Source organism: Mytilus californianus, unplaced genomic scaffold (genome assembly GCF_021869535.1).
Source record: "Mytilus californianus isolate M0D057914Y unplaced genomic scaffold, xbMytCali1.0.p SCAF_3, whole genome shotgun sequence".
NCBI classification, from domain to species: domain Eukaryota; kingdom Metazoa; phylum Mollusca; class Bivalvia; order Mytilida; family Mytilidae; genus Mytilus; species Mytilus californianus.
This window is the reverse complement of record NW_026262679.1, coordinates 100,624,332-100,636,088: the sequence shown is the minus strand read 5'-3', so window position 1 is coordinate 100,636,088 and position 11,757 is coordinate 100,624,332. Positions and strand designations below refer to the sequence as shown.

General features: G+C 33.8%; 1 long non-coding RNA gene across 1 annotated transcript; it reads right to left on the bottom strand.

The window, feature by feature from the left end:
- Window positions 1-3,560: 3,560 nt before the first annotated feature.
- LOC127735552 (uncharacterized) lies at window positions 3,561-3,887 on the bottom strand. Its single transcript, XR_007998449.1, has 2 exons — window positions 3,813-3,887; window positions 3,561-3,646 (listed from the first exon to the last, which is right to left on the bottom strand). It is a non-coding gene; the product is annotated as an uncharacterized LOC127735552 (long non-coding RNA).
- Between the last annotated feature and the right edge of the window lie 7,870 nt (window positions 3,888-11,757).

Sequence of the window (11,757 nt, the reverse complement as noted above, 5' to 3'; positions counted from 1 at the left end):
TAGACTTTACATCTCCAGCGCTTGACTTTAAATCTACAGCGCTAGATTTTACATCTGCAGCGCTTCATTTTTAAAAAACATAAAACTCTTTATAGGTATGAGAGCAACAGGGCTCAATAAACAATAAATTAATGCAGTTTTTTATGTTCAGTTAGGCATTAATCTTATTAAAATACAGATCCTGTGTGTCCAAGATTTGCTTACAAGGATCTGAAAACGTTCCATTCTACTTTATCTTTTAAAGAATATTTGGGATTGTCTGGTTTTGTCGGATTGATACACACCCTTCAAAAATCTGAAGGCTGAAATTTCTTCGGCTAATGTAATAATAACCAGAACAGAAAGTAAAATGGAGTGTAAGCAAAGCTTAGACACAGGATCAGTATTTTAATCAGATTGGTTAGGCACTGACTATTAATCTTTTGTTGGGGGTGCATGTGTATTTTTGGGCTCAGGACAAACATATTTATCGACTTTAATAAAAAAAAACACATTTTTTTCAACAACAAGATTATATTTTAAATTTCATTGTTGTTTTATTTTTTCTCTAATTTTCAATGGAAACAACCTATTTTTCGCTTCCCTTCTGAAATAAATAATGTCTTTTTCAAGAAATTCGGAATCAAGCAATTAAAAAAAAACATGCCTCTTCTCCCCCCACCCCACAACAAAATGAAAGATGAACGGTCGGTACCTTAGCCCTTTTAACAGTTCGGTGCCTTGAGTCTGGAGGTGTGTAAAGGCAGTTTCTCACGAAATTTAAGTCCCAAAGACCTCGGATTGTTTGTACGAAGATCCTTGTATGTTGCGGGTAGCTGTCTAGTTGAATCTGTTATAAAAATGTGAGCAAACGAAATAAAAAAAAATTGCGCATAAAAGTAATGATTTTTACGTGCAAATGTGAGTGCAAATGTAATGCACCGAGCTGAAGTTTATCCCATATCTCCTTTCATCCACATCGGTATAATTATGCATGCGTAGAAACGTTTATAGCTTATAATATAAAATACTATAAAAAATGACTATAATTTAATTGGCATAGAAATACAACTAAAGTATTTTTGTCATATTTTTGCCACAGCAGGGAAATTTTTCAATTACCTCTTTTTTATTGGGTCTAATGCTCCCTCCGAAATGTTTAAAACGTTGATTTTTGTTCAATTGCACTGTCTCAATTTTTCTACGAATTGCACTGACGCATTTTCTATAACTTGCACTTTCGGAAGCTGATACGAGGCTGGAGCTGCTAGATCAGAAAAGGTAAACTGTCATAAAAAAAACTGCAGAATATTATCTTGTAGATCAAATATTTGAACTCAAGGTACACTCGAGGACCCATAATATCAATCTAATTAAAATTCATATCTATATTAACTCACGTGCTCGTACACATATGTGTATATAACGAAATCAAAGAACTAATAATAATGTCTATATTTTAACTAGATTGTCATAATATCACTTTAACCTTATGTTCATTATTTCATAAACCCATCGATAAAACCTAAACTTTGCAATTCTTATTTTGACCATTTTCCAACAAAATCAGATGGGACTTTTTCATCTTTAAAACGAGGTAGCAAAGTGCCAAGGTTTATCTCTTTTAAAATCTCATCAATTTTCCAAACGAAAGTTACATATTTATACAGGTTTATAGTAATCTGGAGAAGCAGATCGGAATCAGTTATGACGTAGAGTGTAATCGTTCTAATCGTGATCATGTTTATTGACCATAACATCGATGAAATCACATCATATAAGTACGTTTTGACATCATATAATGAAGTAATCCGAACCACATTATAATGTTACAAGCACATAATATAAAAGACACAACCACATCATATAAAGATATTTGCACATCATATAAGTATATTTGCACATCATATAAGGATCTTTGGACATCATATAAGTACATTTGCACATCATATAAGTACATTTGCACATCATATACGTACACTTGCACATCATATAAGTATATTTGCACATCACATAATGATCTTTGCACATCATATAAGTATATTCGCACATCATATAAATATGTTTGCACATCATATAAATATGTTTGCACATCATATAAGTATATTTCCACATTACATAAGGATATTTGCACATCATATAATGTCAACTGGACACCATATAAAGGTGTTTGCACATCATATAATGACAAGTATACATAATATAATGGTAAATGCACATAATAAGACAGTGTTGGCGTTCCATAATGTAAACCATACAAATATGAAAGAAAAGAGTGATTCTGAAAATGAACTTGAACTCCAAATTTATTAAGGGTATACGATACATTGTTGATCCCACCGTAAAATTTTGACAAAAGTATGCGTACAAGCTATTCTTCACCTAGGCAATTCAAAAATGTAATAAAAAATATTTTTCCATGTGTTACTTTTAGAGATAAATGGGATAGAAAATTTAGACATCTACTGGACATTTCGGTTTCTTGGACATTTCTGTTAATTTAAAAGTCATACCTAACTTTTTTGTTTCAAAAGGTAAACGCAAGCGGATTTTTGTAAAAATATCAGGAATATCTTCTTTACATAAGTGTGTTTTGAATTTGTGTAACAATTCTTTGGAAATAACTCATTTTATCACATTTTCATGATTTAAGTCAAAAAACGGCATTTTCGGCTGTATATTTAACTAATTCAAAAATATTTCATCGGTGAAATTTTCATAACAATTGGTACACATAATCTTCATTCATAATCAAGCCAAGTGTAATATTTAAAAAGAGGTCTGAATGATAACTAGAGGCTCTCAAGAGCCTGTGTCGCTCACTTGATTCTACTTTGGTTTTGGAAATCATGTAAAAATAGATTAAAATCATAACAGATACCCTGATAATGAGTGAGGCCAAATTTGGTTTAATATTGGTCCTGTAATTTAATAAAAAAATCCTGGTGGCCATCTTGAACAGTAAATCGGCAACAAAGTAGCAACACTTAATCAGCACCTCATAAGAAACATTTATGCCATGTTTTGGTGTCATTCCATTCAGTGCACCTCTAGAAGAAGCATTTGTATGTATTTCCCATAGGGTCTTATGTTAAAGGAAGTCCTCCCATTGGCGGCCATCATGGATGAAGGATCAGCTTCAAAGTAACAAAACTTAGTCAGCACCTCATAAGGAACATTCATGCCATGTTTGGTTTCAATCCATTCAGTATGTGGTTCTCTAAAAGAAGACATTTGTATGTATTGTCCATAGGGTCCTTTGTTAAACATTGTCCCCATCTGGCAGCCATCATGGATGAAGGATCAGCTTAAAAGTAACAACACTTGGTCAGCACCTCAAAAGGAACATGCATGCCATGTTTGGTTTCATTCCATTCAATGGTTCTCTAAAAGAAAACATTTGTACGTATTTCTCATAGTTTCCTATGTTAAACTAAGTCCTCCGCTGGCGGCCATCTTAGATTATGGATCGGCTTCATAGTAACAACATTTGGTCAGCACCTCATAAGGAACATTCATGCCATGTTTGGTTTCATTGCATTCAGTGGTTCTCTTAAAGAAGACATTTGTATGTATTTCCCATAGGGTCCTATGTTAAAATAAGTCCCCCGCTGGCGGCCATCTTGGATGATGGATCAGCTTCAAAGTAACAACACTTGGTCAGCACCTCATAAGGAACATTCTTGCCATGTTTGGTTTCAATCCATTCAGTGGTTCTCTAAAAGAAGACGTTTGTATGTATTTCCCATAAGATCCCATGTTAAACCAAGGCCCCCGCTGGCGGCCATCTTGGATTATGGATCGGCTTCAAAGTAACAACACTCGGTCAGCACCTCAAAAGAAACATTCATGCCATGTTTGGTTTCATTCCATTAAGTGGTTCTCTAAAAGAAGACATTTGTATGTATTTCTCAGAGGGTCCCATGTTAAACTAAGTCCCCTGCAGGCGGCCATTTTGGATTATGGATCGGCTTCAAAGTAACAACACTCGGTCAGCACCTCATAAGAAACATTCATGCCATGTTTGGTTTCATTCCATTCAGTGGTTCTCTCAAAGAAGACATTTGTATGTATTTCCCATAGGGTCCCATGTTAAACTAAGTCCCCCGCTGGCAGCCATCTTGGATTATGGATCGGCTTCAAAGTAACAACACTCGGTCAGCACCTCATAAGAAACATTCATGCCATGTTTGGTTTCATTCCATTCAGTGGTTCTCTCAAAGAAGACATTTGTATGTATTTCCCATAGGGTCCAATGTTAAACTAAGTCCCCTGCTGGCGGCCATCTTGGATGATGGATCAACTTCATAGTAACAACACTTGGGCAGCACCTCATAAGGAACATTCATGCCATGTTTGGTTTCATTCTATTCAGTGGTTCTCTAAAAGAAGACATTTGTATGTATTTCCCATAGGGTCCCATGTTAAACTAAGTCCCCCGCTGGCAGCCATCTTGGATTATGGATCGGCTTCAAAGTAACAACACTCGGTCAGCACCTCATAAGGAACATTCAAACCATGTTTGGTTTCATTCCATTTAGTGGTTCTCTAAAAGAAGACATTTGTATGTATTTCCCATAGGGTCCCATGTTAAACTAAGTCCCCCGCTGGCGGCCATCTTGGATTATGGATCGGCTTCAAAGTAACAACACTCGGTCAGCTCCTCATAAAAAACATTCATGCCATGTTTGGTTTCATTCCATTAAGTGGTTCTCTAAAAGAAGACATTTGTATGTATTTCCCATAGGGTCCCATGTTAAACTAAGTCCCCCGCTGGCAGCCATCTTGGATTATGGATCGGCTTCAAAGTAACAACACTCGGTCAGCACCTCATAAGGAACATTCAAACCATGTTTGGTTTCATTCCATTTAGTGGTTCTCTAAAAGAAGACATTTGTATGTATTTCCCATAGGGTCCCATGTTAAACTAAGTCCCCCGCTGGCGGCCATCTTGGATTATGGATCGGCTTCAAAGTAACAACACTCGGTCAGCTCCTCATAAAAAACATTCATGCCATGTTTGGTTTCATTCCATTAAGTGGTTCTCTAAAAGAAGATATTTGTATGTATTTCCCATAGGGTCCTATGTTAAACTAAGTCCCCCGCTGGCGGCCATCTTGGATGATGGATCCGCTACAAAGTAACAACACTTGGTCAGCACCTCATAAGGAACATTCATGCCATGTTTGGTTTTATTCCATTCAGTGGTTCTCTAGAAGAAGTTCAAAATGTAAAAAGTTAACGCCGACGACGGAGGACGACGCCGGACGACGACGGACGACGGACGCCAAGTGATGAGAAAAGCTCACTTGGCCCTTCGGGCCAGGTGAGCTAAAAATCAGTCGAAAAATGCATCTTTTCTCGATATGTAACAGTTTGACGTCGCGAAAAAGTAACATTATTTTACGTTATCAACGTCATTACCTATAGATATACAAAAGGTTATCTTAGAAATGTTATATACAGATTATTACATAGCCTTTTCCATATCAGCCCGGGTATCAACCCGATACCCCTATATCAGCCCGAGACGTTAGTCGAGGTCTTATACAGGTCAAGATCTGATATATATTAATCTTTTTATCATATACATTGTACTACCGATGTACGAACGCACTCGGGCTGATAACCCCATTTATCGGTGTTCCCACTGTCAGTATCACTCTGCTCAGCTCTTCATAAAATTGCATAACACGGCTTTATGACGTCAAAAAAGTTAACCCGGCCTAAATAACTTTTACCTGGACATATCATCGACGTCATAATGAATGAACTGACATTGATAAGTTTGACCCAAACTTATCGAGTCATCCTGAATCTAGCAGCAAATTTCATATTAATCTAACTGACACATACCATCGCAACGGAAATCGCCAGATAGGAGAAATGTATGTTGTCAAGCTTTTTTTTAGAATATATTTTTGCTTACAGACTATACTAAGTAAGGCAGGTTATCAATATCCTTACATAAGAACACATATTTAAAGACTTAGTTATCAATAATTTGAATATATCAATATACCGAAGAATCAATTAAATTGTCAATATACTTTAAACGGGACTATCAATAAATTTAAATAATTATTAAAAAAATTATACTAATACCTTTTTGGGGTCGACAAACTGGTTTTACAAATTTGATACAAATTCTCATTTTTATTTGTAGCAAAATGAACTGTTATTCCACTTCCTTTCATTCTTTTGTTGGCAAAGGTGTGCAGTTCCGTCATCATAATACTAGTACATGACCAAAGAAACCAATCCTCATTGCAGTCATAAAAATCTGTAAACAATATTACGAAAAAAAAATATTTATGTACATCAAAAGTTTACTGTAACACGAATAATTTTATGAATTAGATATTTAGACTTTCTTAAAGATACAATTGAGAATGAAAACGGGGATTACGTCAAAGAGACAACAACCCGACCAAAGAGCAGAAAACAGCCCAAGGCCTCAAACAGGTCTTCAACACAGCGAGAAAATCCCGCACTCAGAGGTGGGCTTCAGCTGGCCCCTAAACATAAATGTGTACTAGTTCAGAGGTAATGGACATAACTAAACTCCGAAACATATAAATGATCGAACCAAAATTAAATAAAATGCTCCACTAGGCGCAAGCTTGATACGACCGCAGAAGTCGAACCCTGAACAGTTGAGGCAAGTATAGACACAACATTTTTAAGCTTAAAACAGCTCTGAATTTGGATTGTGATTGAATATTTGACACAGCATAGGTTTGTGACACAAAATGAATGTGTTCAAAGAACTGAAAAAATTGAAATTGGACATTTACCTATTAATATGGTCTAAATTCCAATATCCAAAATCTAAGTGCATGGTTAGAATCAGCATATCAGAGAACCTCAAGAATTCAATTTTTGATGAAATCAAACAAAAGTTTAATTAAGGACCCTTTGGACCTCAATGTGGACCAATTTGATAACTGAACCCAAAATCCTTAATCTAAATACATGGTTAAATTCAGCATTTCAAATAACTCCATAAATTCAATTTTTGTTGAAATCAAACAAAGTTAAATTTTGGACCCTGATTTGGACCAATTGAAAACTGGGCCCAAAAATCCAAAATTTAAATACAGGTTTAGATTCAGCATATCAAAGAACCCTATATATATTCAATTTATTTAGAAATCAAACACAGTTTAATTTTGAACCCCGATTTGGACCAACTTGAAAACTAGGCCCAAAATCAAAAATCTAAATACATAAAATCGAGGATGGAAATGGGGAGAAAATACCGCACCCGGAGGCGGGCTTCAGCTGGCCCCTAAATAAAAATGTGTACTTAATAGACAATAATTATAAGCTAAGTTTTAAAAGGAGTTCGCTTCACCAAAAAAAAATATATATAGCATTCAGAAAATTAGTTTATACAGAATAAAAAACAAACCTACCACAAAATTCTTCAAACAATTTACCAAATAAAAGAAAAAAAAATCCAAAATATCATTTATCATTAATACAATGTCTTTAAAAAATCTATAAAACTTATCTGTAACTATCTTCAAAATATCTAATAATGAACAGTAAATTTCAAACTATATTTATACTGTCCTACAGAGCTTATCATCAACAATACTTAGGAAACACAAAATTTTCAAATAAATCTGTCACTCCAAATATAATTGTGTGATTGATTATTACCACATGTTTTTTTTTATCTTGATAGTAGGTGAACATTATTTAAAAACACTAAGTGTCATCAAACTTTATATATATAATTAATAGTTCCCAATATTTTTTCTTTCATTTGTCACAAACTAATATCTGCAACTTATCTATCAATGTCAACAACTTTATCTACACAATGTATTGTAATGAAATATATCCTTTAATAAAAATAGATTATTATCTAAAAATAACATTTTTTATTAAGATGTAACATAACATAATGTATGGCACAATTGTATTAAAAAACTTCACTTACCTACGCTTCCACTTCAACAGACGGACAAAGGTTTATTTTAATTTCCAAGGGAATTTTCAACCATAAAAAATATTCAAACATATTAACAATCTTTAAATAGAACACAATGCTTATATATTCATCACAACAATTAATATATATGAATCAGCAAATATATTTTAAACTATGACTCAATTTAAACTTTCTATTAGTTTACAATAAATATGTAAATGTAGAGCTTGATTAACTATTTAATATCCCAAACCCTCCTATTGTGGTATGGAACCTTGTGCTAAAATGTCTTACACATCCACACTTATACTAAAATTATTGTCTGTGAACCAATCTATTTTCCATGAACCAATTTATTTTCCATGAACCAGTGATGTAAACCACAAAAATAGTTCTCTAAAATTAGATATGATGTTATATCAATTTTCAACTATGACCCAACTTAAAATGTCTGTTAATTGTCCAAAAACATCTCTGAATTTAGATTCTGAGCAAATATGTAATAATAGCATAGAGTCTGACACAGAATGAATGTGGTTTCAAATTCTAAGTACATGGTTGGATTCAGCATATCAGATAACCACATTGTTTTTTTTTGTAAAAATCAAACTAAGTTTTATTTTGGATACTTTTGACCTTTATAGGGTCCAGTTTGAAAAACAAGGCCCAAAATCAAAAATTTGAAAAACTGTTAGATTGCACACATTAAAGAACACCAATGATTTGTTTTTTGAAGAAATCAAACAAAGTTTAATTTTGGAACCAAATTTGGACCAACTTTCAAAACTAAGCACAAAATCAAAAAATCTAAAACACTGTTGGATTGCCTATATCAAATAGCACAAACAAATTAATTTTTGATGAAATCAAACAATGTTCAATTTTGGACCTCAATTTGGACCATCTTGAATACTGTGCCCAAAATCAAATATCTAACTACATGCTTACATTCAGCATATCAAAGAACCCCAACAATTCTTTTTTTTAATCAAACAAAGTTTAATTTTGGACCCTTTGGACCTTAATGTGGGACAAACATACCCCAAATCAAAAATCTAAATACACGCTTAGATTCAGCATATCAAAGAACCCCAAGAATTCATTTTTTTTAAATAAAAAAAAGTTGTATTTTGGACCTTTTGGACCTTAATGTGGACCAATTTGAAGACAGGCCTCAAAATTAAAAAAATATAAATACACAATTAGATTCAGCATATCAAAGAACACCAATAATTTAATTTTTAAAGAAATCAAACAAAGTTTAATTTTGGACCCATTGGACCTTAATGTAGGCCGACCATGCCCCAAATCAAAAATCTTACGACACGCTTAGATTCAGCATATCAAAGAACCCCAAGAATTAATTTTATTTTAACAAGAAAAAGTTGTATTTCGAACCCTTTGGACCTTAATTCGGCCCAATTTGAAGACAGGCCTCAAAATTAAAAAAATCTAAATACACAATTAGATTCAGCATATCAAGAAACACAAATAATTTAATTTTCAAAGAAATCAAACAAAGTTTAATTTTGGACCCATTGAACCTTAATGTAGGCCGACCATGCCCCAAATCAAAAATCTAAATACTCAATTAGATTCAGCATATCAAGGAACATAAATAATTTAATTTTTTCAAGAAATCAAACAAAGTTTCATTTTAGACCCTTTGGACCTTAATATGAATCATTTCAAAAACAGACCCTAACATCAAAATATTAAATACCCAATTAGAATCAGCATATTAAAGACTCCAAAAAATTCAAGACTTTTCAATTAAACCCCATTGAAATTGCTAAAAAAAATAATAATTTACACAAAGTATTGGTTTTGGCCCCTTTTACCTAAACCAATAGGGTCATAAAGCCTGAAATCATTCCCAAACTTTGTTTTATGGTATAACACCTTGTGGCACAATTAAATAGCATTAAATAGACTTGTAATCAAGTTATTGTCCAGAAATCTGAAAATCCTAGTTTTTTAGCCCCTTATTATTAAACGGTTTGAACCATGACCCCTAAAATCAATCCCAACTTTCCATTTGAAGTATGTAACATTGTGGTAAAGTTTCATAGAAATCTATACTCTTATACACCAATTATTGTCCTGAAACATTAAATATGCTTGTTTTTGGCCCCTTTTTGGTCCCTGATTCCTAAACAGCTAAGACAATAACCCCCAAAATAAATCCCAACCTTCCTATTGTGGTATGGAACTTTGTGCTAAAATTTAATAGAGATCCATACACAATAACCCCCAAAATTAATCCCAACCTTCCTATTGTGGTGCAGAACCTTGTGCTAAAATTTTGACCAAAGAAATATCTCTTATACTCAAGTTATTGTCTTAAAAACAGACAAATAATTGTATTTGGTCATTTTCTGGCCCCTAATTACAAAACATCTTACTAGACAATAACCCCCGAAATCAATCCCAATCCTCCTTTTGTGGTATGGAACCTTATACTAAAATGTCTAACACATCCATACACTTACACTAAAGTTATTGTCTACGAGCCAATTTATTTTCCATGAACCAGTAAAACTGACCTTTTTTGGCCCCTAATTACAAAACTGTCAGGACAATAGCCCCCAAAAAATCCCAACCATCCTTTAGTGGTATGGAACCTTGTGCTAAAACTTCATAGAGATCCATGAACTTGTACTCAAGTTATTGTCTGCGAACCGAAATGTCTTTAGACGCAGACGCAGATGCAGACGCAGACGCAGACAACACCATAACATAATACTACCACAAATAAATTTGCGGTCGTATAAAAAACCATACAAGACTAACAAAGGCCAGAGTTTCCTGACTTGGGACAGGCGCAAAATTGCGGCGGGGTTAAACATGTTTTGTGAGATCTCAACCCTCTCCTATACCTCTAGCCAAAGTAGAATAAACAAACATACAGCAATACTCACAGTAAAACTCAATTTTTAAGAAGTCCGAGTACGATGTAAGAATAGGCAACAGAAGAAACTAAGCAAAATGACAATGATCAACATAAATTAACAGAGGACTACTAGCAGTTACTGATATGCCAGCTCCAGACCTCAATCAAACTGATTGAATTGATTGATTGATTGTTGGTTGCTTAACGTCCAGTGGTAAACTGATTGAAAGATTATGTCTTTGTTACATGAAAATCAAGCAAAATCCCTCCCGTTAGTGGTTTAGTATTATACCATCATAAAATATACGAGAAGAACATAACCCGTCATGCCAACAACTAGTTTTAGAATAAATAAAATGTGTTTATTTCCGATGTAAAGACCCTATGAGTGAATCAATATTAACCTGACAACAGTATCGTAACTATATCCCTTCTGAATAAGTCTGTTTAAAGGTTTGGTTAAATTTTGAGATGAATGACGACATTGTTGTGCTTTGTATAGAATATTACCATAAAAGATTGGATGGGAAATACCTGAACGTATAATATGTCTGCACGTTGATTTATATTTACGAATGATGTCCTTGTATCGATGATAAAATTTAGTAAATGTTTTGACAAGTTTGTAATATCGAAAACCCTGGTTTAATAACTTTTCAGAAATACAGCGACGTTAAAATCAAATACGTTGTTACATACACGAGCGAATCGAACAAGTTGAAATATATAAACACCATAAGATGGTGACAAGGGAACGTCACCATCTATAAATAGATAATCAGCAATAGGAAATGATAAATCATCTCTTTTATCGTAAATTTTGGTATTAAGCTGCCCGTTAAAGATATAGATATCAAGATCCAGGAAAGGGCAGTGTTTATTGTTAGTATTAACTTTATTCAAAGTCAGTTTAGCAGGATAAACCTATTTAGTGTACATACTG